Genomic DNA, 8,167 nt, shown 5'->3' with positions numbered 1-8,167 from the left:
TGTGTTACTGTGAGGTGCGTCCCTTCTCCATTATCCCCAGTTCTTCCAAAACAGCTATCTCATTGAGAATGCTTTCATGAAGGAAGGGTTCTCTGGGAACTAGAGAAAGAGCTGATTTTTTTATTTAGGTGACTCCAAAACAGAACAAAGACAGTACCTTGGGGCAATAAGATGATTTATGACCTGAAATATTTCTAAAGGGGTATAAGCCCACAGTCAGAGGTGACCATGTGGAATGTAAGTCCCTAAAGGACTTTGAGGAAATCTTGGGGAGGGCTATGGATTTCCACTAGGTATTAAATGGAGTTTAAAATTGATGCTATTTCAGACCTAAAAGTACCAAGAGACCTTTATGAACATCTGGGATACATTTGCAAAAGGCAAATAGCAATATGAAGTGGAAAATATTAAGACTCAAATGAGTGGCACTCAGTATTAAGGAAATGTAGAGCAGGGCAATATTGAAGTCTGGGACAGTTGGGATGCACTTCTAGAGGACAGGGGATTTGAGCCAGATCATCAAGAAAGAATAAGATTTAAAAAAATAATAAAAAGCTGTGAGGAAAGTGTTTGGAGCAAAGGGACTAGATAAAGCACAGACATGGAAACAGGAAGGCTGGCCACCTGACAGCTCGTATGTGCCCAGGGAAGGCAAGCAGATTTGAACAGTAGTCCAAGCAAAACATAAGTTACTAAGAGAGTCATGTATTACATCTCAAATGCAAATATTAATAACATTTGGATTTTTTTGGCTTTTGGATGAACTACCCTGTGGCTTTCCTCATTAGTGAATGTAACTATTTCAGTGACTTATACTGTCCCGACCTGCACATTTAGGTATTGCCAGAGTGGGGAATATCTTGTTGGTGTGTGTTGATGTATTTGTGTTTGTGAGTTGGTGTGTTTGTGTGTGTGTGCTTGTGTGTTGGATGTACAGGTCAAACATATTTGTGGACAGATAGCAAATCGACTTATTTCCTTGACATTAACTCAGACAAGTGATGGTGTCTAAGAATGGATTAAATTACTGATGGTGTGCCACTGCGCTGCTGTAAGGTGGCACTTGCTGTCAGATGAGCAGCTGACACTTTCCTTTCTGACAGTGGATAAGTTGGGAAAGGTCGATGTGAGGCCTGGGGTTCACAATGTCACTCTTGTGGCGGGGAGAAGGGAGTTTTGTCCTGGCAGCCTGAAAACTAGGCTCTGGTCCAGGTGAGTTGGGTAGCAGGTAGAGGAGCCAGGGAGGGCTGAGTAACAAAGGGTTTTATGCAGCACCACTGAGCACACACCAGGAGGCTGCTGCTGGAAGAATAATAAGACTACTTAGCATTTATATGGAACTTTCCCATCATTAATTAGTTAATCCGCCTAACACCCCCCATGAGGAAGGTAAGTATTTTTAGTTCTTTTTTTGTTTCCAAATGAGGAACCCAAAACATAGGAAAGTTAAGTAACTTGCCCAAAGCCAAACATCAAGTCAATAAACAGCAGAGACAAGTGTGAATACAGTTTCTAAATTCCTGCTTTGTTTGCTGTCTCTAAATGCTGTGTGGTCTTTGGGGCAAGAAGGCCAATATGATTCTCAGGGACTAGAGACCCTTGCTACAGTAACTCATGTATTTATTCTGCTAAGAAGGCTAGTTAGGGAGATTTTCTGTTTTAAGCGTTTATGCTTTTGCCCTCTACAAAACAATAAACCTTAAATAACATCTACTGTACCAGGACATTTGGGGTTTGCTGAGCTGGGGCACAGGTGCTGGTATTTTGTGTCACTTGCCCAGGGTCTGACTCCACTAATTGTCATGCATTGGGGATTTCTGGGTTGTAAAGGAATGAGGAATATTGGGACTAAGAAGAGTCTGTATGGAGAGGGGGAAAGAGGGGATGGGGTGGAGTCTTATCCAGTCTCTTGGACAGAGTTTGTGTCCCTGTGGCTGAGAGATGGGGAACAGAAACTGATGGAGGCGGAGTGGTTCTTGAAGGCTTGTGAAATGCTGACACAGTGATTTTTGCTTCAAGATCCAGCTGACCAGATGTGGTTCAGACAAAGGAGGAGGCTCTTCTCTCAATTCTTCAAAGATTGGAAACATAAGGAACAGTTGGACAAAGAGATGTTGGGAGCAGACTTTGGCCATTTTATGATGGCACCACCAGCACGGCAGTGATAAGACTCCTCTAAGCAGCTTTAGGTTAGTGATGTCAAGAAGAAAGAGCAAGAGTAATGGAGGAGAAACCGAACAGAGTTCTTTAGTGACTTGGGCTAATGCCTGGCTTCTAAAACCCACTTCAAGGATTTCCAGAAATACTTGGCAGGCATTTTGGGGGTGGCCCTAATTTACGCATCCTAATTTATTGGTGCGCAAATGAGACTGGGGTCATTTGGAATTTACCACTGAAATAATTCTTCTTCTCCTTTGCTTCACATCTTGCCTGTTTTCTACCCCAATAAGCTAATCTTTTTTTCAGTATTAGAAATATACAGGAACTCCACATGATTGCAGCATTTGTGATGATGCTTAAATATTATAAATAAACCTGAAAAGGTTGAAGAGCTTTCTAATGAGATTTTCTTAGGAACATTTTAAGAATGAAGTGAACTAAGAAGAGCATGACTTTGGGTTCAAATCTCAAATCTACTATTCACAGCTTTAACCTTGGAGAAGTCATTTACCTGAATTAGCTTTAATTTTTTCATCTTTTAAGTAGGAATATAATTCTATCTTCCTCTCATATTTGTTCTGCAGACCAAATGAGATGAAGGATGCAAAGGTGCTTTGCAAAGTGCAAAGGGCTATAGTAGCTAATTTGTATTTGCTAGCTTTTAACCATTAAATGTATTTTCCATGGATGACCTCAATCAAGAAGCCCAAGAAGGAGGTAAAATTTCTACACATACTTGTATCAGTTAGGGTCCTGGCAATAAACAAACAGCACACTCAAATGTGGATGATTTGAGAAAAAGTTAATACAGGAGCTATTTACAAAGTTGTGGCCATGGAACAGGGAAACCACAAAGGATAAAGCAGTACCCTGAGGCTCCTAAAAATGGGCATAGTTATCCACCATTTTGCTTAAAATGGTGAGGGAAAGAAGGTGTTAACTAGAACCAGGAGAGAGCTGCTCTTAAAGCTTTTGGTTGAAGGACTTAGCCAGCCTTTGGGAAGACCACAGAGAGGAAACCAAGGTATTTTTCCCCTTCCTACATTCTTTCCCCTTTTTCCAATTTCTTGCCAGGCAATTGGAAACAAGAGGGTTAGGGAGCCCACTGAAGTAGCCCATTTGCCTGGGAGAATACCAGTGTTACCAGTTTGCTGACATAAATATTAATAACCCTCCTGCAAAGGTGTGTCAGTGGTTTCCTGTCCTTGGACATGTAAGAATTGGAGGCAAAAAGATGTGGACTTTGAGAAGTCAAGAGCCTGCTTGCTCCCCACAGGCTCAAGATCATCCTTTCCCACACAGGAAAAAAAAAAAAATTAATAGTCCCTCCTTTTACTCCCAAGTGCCCCATTTTGGGCAATGAATTAAATGGCCATCCTCTCAGTGTCAGCCTCCTGGAGTGATCAAAGGATGGAGAAAGGTGGTAAGTGGTTCTATGGAGGGGGAAACAGAAGAAATCCCACACGTGATGATACAGAAGGCAAAATCAAGACTTTAAGGTTAAACAACCTGCCCAAGGCCACATGGCTAGTGAAGGACAGAACGATAATGAATACAAGCACTTTAGTAGCAAAAGCTATTTTTAAATTTTTTTAAAAATTAGGTTTATAAAATAATCATAAGGACAGATACAGAGTCCCCCTGTTATACACAGTTTTCCTTTTTAACACTTTGAAGTAGTATATTACTTTGTCACAATCAATGAAACAAAATTATTATAATTATGCTACTAACTATAGTTCTTAGTTTATTTTAGGGTTCCCTCTTTGTGCTGGACTATCCTATGCTTTAAAAAATTTTTTTTTCTATTAAATTTTCCCTTTTTAACCACATTCAAATATGAAATTCAGTCATGTTAGCTATATTCACAATGTTGTGCTACCATCATAACCATACATTACCAAAACTTTTCCATCATCCCAAACAGAAATTCTATACCAATTAAGCATTAAGAGCCCACTCCCTACCCCAAATCTAGCCTGTGGTAATGTGTACTCTAGTTTCTGACTCTATGAATTTCCATATTCTAATTATCTCCCACCAGTAAGATCATATACTATTTGTCCTTTTGTGTCTGACTGATTTCACTCAACATTGGATCTTCAAGGTTCATCCATGTTGTCATAGGTATCAGAACTTCAATCCTTTTGATAGCAAACAATATTCTATTGTGTGTGTCTGTGTGTATGTGTGTATAGTTTATCCATTCATCTGTTAATGAACACATGGGTTGCTTCCATTGTTTGGTAATTGTGAATAATGCCACAGTAAACACAAGTGTGCAAATAAATACCTGTTCAAATTCCTGCTTTCAATTCTTTGGGCTATATTCTTTATATTTTCTAGATATTGAGCACATATTGGATATGTGATTTATAAATATTTTCTCCCATTCTGTAGGTTGCCTTTTTACTTTTGTGGTAAAGTGCTTTGATGTGCAAAAGTGTTTTAATTTTGATGAGGGCCTGTTTATTTATTTCTATTTTGAGGTATCAGGGCTTGAACCCAAGACTTTGTATGTGGGAAGCTGGTGCTCAATCACTGATCACATTGACTCCCCTGAGTTGTTTTTTCCATTTGTTTGCTTGCTGTTTGTTTGTTTTTAGGAGGCACTGGGGACTGAACGCTGGACCTCACATGTGGGAAGTCGGTGCTCAACCATTTGAGCCACATCTGCTCCCTATTTATCTATTTTTCCTTTGATTGCTTGTGCTTTTGGTGTAAAGTCTAAGAAACTGTTGCCTAACACAAAGTTTTGAAGATGCTTTTCTATTTTCTTCTAGGAGTTTTATAGCTTTGGTTCTTATATTTAGGTATTTGATCAACTTGTGTTAATTTTTTATGTGGTATGAGGTAGGGGTCCAAGTTCATTCTTTTGCATATTAATTTCCAGTTTTCACAGCACCATTTGAATCATTTTTTCTTTCCTAACTGTCCAATTGAAAAGACTTGGCACCCTTGTCAAAAACCAATTGGCCATAGGTGTGAAGGATTATTTCTGAACTGTCAATTCAAATCCACTGGTCTATAAGTTTGTCCTTGTGCCATTACAATGCTGTTTTCACTATTGTAGCTTTTTAATAAGTTTTAAAATTGGGAAACTTTAAAATAAGTTTAAAATTTTTGAAGAGTCCTACAACTTCATCCTTCTTTTTAAAGACATTTTTGGCTATTTGAGGCTCCTTACCTTTCCTTAAAAATTTGATGATTGGCTTTTCCATTTCTGCAAAGAAGGCTGTTGGAATTTTGATTGGGAGAGTGTTGAATCTGTATATCACTTTCAGTAGAATTGCTATCTTAACAATACTTAGCCTTCCAATCCATGAACACAGAATGTCCTACCATTTATTTAGGTCTTTATTAATTTAGCAATGTTTTATTTTATAGTTTTCCATGTATGAGCCCTTTACATTCTTGGCTAAATTTATTCCTGATTCTTTCAGTTGCAGTTGTAAATGGAATTTTTTTCTTGATTTCCTATTCAGATTGTTCATTACTAGTATATAGAAACACTACAGATTTTTGCATGTTGTTCTTATACCCTGCCACTTTGCTAAATTTGTTTATTAGCTCTGGTAGCATTGCTGTGGATTTTTCAGGATATTTTCTAAATAGGATCATGTCATCAGGAAATAGGGAAACTTTTACTTCTTCCTTTCCAACTTGGATGTCTTTATTTCTTTTTCTTGTCTAATTTCTCTAGCTAGAATTTCCAGTATATTGTTGAATAACAGTGGTGACAGTAGGCATCCTTATCTTGTTTCTGAACTTAGAGGGAAAGCTTTCATTCTTTCACCATTGAGTTTGATCTTAATGGTGGGTTTTTCAGATATGCTCTTTATCATGTTGAGGAAGTTACCTTCTATTCCTAATTTTAAAGTGTTGTCATCAAGAAAAGTGCTGAATTTGGTCAAATGCTTTTTCTGTGTCAGCTGAGGTGGTCGTGTGGTATTTTGCCTTCATTCTGTTAATGTGGTGTATTATATTAATTGTAATAGTTTTCTTATGTTAAAAGAAATGCTGAACCACCTTTGAATACCTGGGATAAGTCCCACTTGATCATAGAGTATAATTATTTTAAAGTGCTGCTTGATTTGGTTTGCAAGTATTTTGTTGAGGATTTTTATACCTATATTCATAAGGAATATTGGTTGGTAATTTTTCTTTTCTTCTGGTATCTTCTGGCTTTGGAATTAGGATGATATTGGCCTCACAGAACGAGTTAGGGAGTGTTCCCTCCTTTCAGTGCGTGTATTGGCATGTTTGATGGTGTCCCACGGGTCTCTGAGGCTCTGTTTGCTTTTTAAATTCTGTTTCCTTTCTGCTCCTTGGCCTGAATAATTTATATTTCTTTTATTTTTCAATTCACTGATTCTTCCTTGTGGCAGCTCTGATTTGCTAGAAACCTTCTGTGGGATTTTTCATTTCAGTTATTATGAATTTCAATTCCATTATTTCTGTGTGGTTCTTTTTTTAAATTTCTCTCTCTTTATTGAGATCTTCATATTGTTCATTCATTGTTTCTCTGATATACTTTAAATATTTCTACTTTTTTCTTTATCTCCTTGAGCAGATTGAGGATCACTTTTTAAAAGTCTTTTCCCAGGATGTCCAAAGTCTGGTCTTCTCCATTGTTAGTTTCTGGATTTTTATCTTGTTCTTTTTTCATGGTGGGCCATCATTTCCCGTTTTTTGTGTGTGTGTCTTGTAAACTTTTGCAGCAAACTGTGCATTTTAATATTTTGAAACTCTGGTATTTAGTCTCTGAGTTATCTATGCTTTAAGTTTGTATCTAGCTAGTGATATGACAGAGATTTCCTTAAGTGCCAGGAACTAACTGAAATAAACAAACCAAAGCAAAAACAAACAAACAAACAAACACCTTTCACAGTCTTTGCTAACTGGTTCTGTGTTGTCTAGTTCTCTCCTTCAGAGTTTAGCCTTTCTATGTAGAAGAACAGCCTGAATCTAATGTGCAGTATTGTGCAGATTGTGGCTTTAGGAATTCCCTGTTTACAGGAATTCAAATGCCCCCTCTACTCCCTATGAAATAGACATTATTCTCTTCCTTCCCTGATGCTCTATTTTATAACTTAAAGCAGATAATCCTTTGCCCTGGATGACTTTGACTTATACTGTTTCTTATACTGCTTTAGCTGTCTTCAAGCTGCTTCAGGGTTAGTTCTGGGAGGATAAACCTGAGACAAGTTTCTTGGCTCAGTCCTTTGGGTTGCCACTTATAGATTGGCAGCAACATATAGGCACCCCAGTATGCACATAGGGGTTACCCTGCTCCTTTCAGACCCACGATGGAACCACAGTCTGGCTCCACATTGCACCGGGGAGGAAAAGAAGAGAGGCCAGCAAGGGTGCCACAAGTTTCTCTTAGCATTTTTAAACCCGCATTTTCTTGATCCAGCATTTGCCCATTACTGCAACCCTTTAACTGTTTTCTGGAGTTCTGAGGAAGATAGCTCTGCAAGTATATGCTAGTTGTTCAAAGACTCTGTGGAAGATCAGCTCCTGGAGTGTCTCACACTGCCATCTTGGTCAATTGGAAGCCCCAGAAACCAAGCTCTTAATGACTACTTCTGGAGGCATTTGGCCAGTAGAGAGTATTTACCTAGAGGGGCAAAATGTTTGCTTTGAGACTCTATGACTTACAAGACTCAGTAATTCTGAAGCAACTTTGGTTGTATTGGTGAATCTAGCACAGCCAAATTTCATAGTTTGTTCTTACCACATTCAACTGACATGAGGCTAACTTTGTATAAGAGGAACACTAGGCCATATGCCTAGTCAGGAGGAGTTCCTGAATGTATCAAATCTGCTAATTTCCACAGAGTCCTTAAATGTCTCAATTCAACATTCATAACAATATAAACTTTTAATTGCTCCATTTCAGTCAACTCTTCACAGTCTTTGTGGAGTGAAGATTCCTAATGACTTAGACTTATGCCAATAAGTGGAAACAAAAGTTGTAAAGGAAGTTCAAGGATGTTCCATG

General features: G+C 38.3%; 1 non-coding gene across 1 annotated transcript; it reads left to right on the top strand.

Moving 5' to 3' along the window:
- The first annotated feature begins 3,330 nt into the window (after positions 1-3,330).
- On the top strand, positions 3,331-3,462 carry LOC111764284 (small nucleolar RNA SNORA38). Its single transcript, XR_002796934.1, has one exon. It is a non-coding gene; the product is annotated as a small nucleolar RNA SNORA38 (small nucleolar RNA).
- Positions 3,463-8,167: the final 4,705 nt, after the last annotated feature.

The sequence above is a fragment of the Dasypus novemcinctus genome, chromosome 8 (genome assembly GCF_030445035.2).
Source record: "Dasypus novemcinctus isolate mDasNov1 chromosome 8, mDasNov1.1.hap2, whole genome shotgun sequence".
NCBI lineage: Eukaryota > Metazoa > Chordata > Mammalia > Cingulata > Dasypodidae > Dasypus > Dasypus novemcinctus.
The sequence above is the reverse complement of the archived record's forward strand: the minus strand, read 5'-3'. Positions and strand labels throughout refer to the sequence as shown.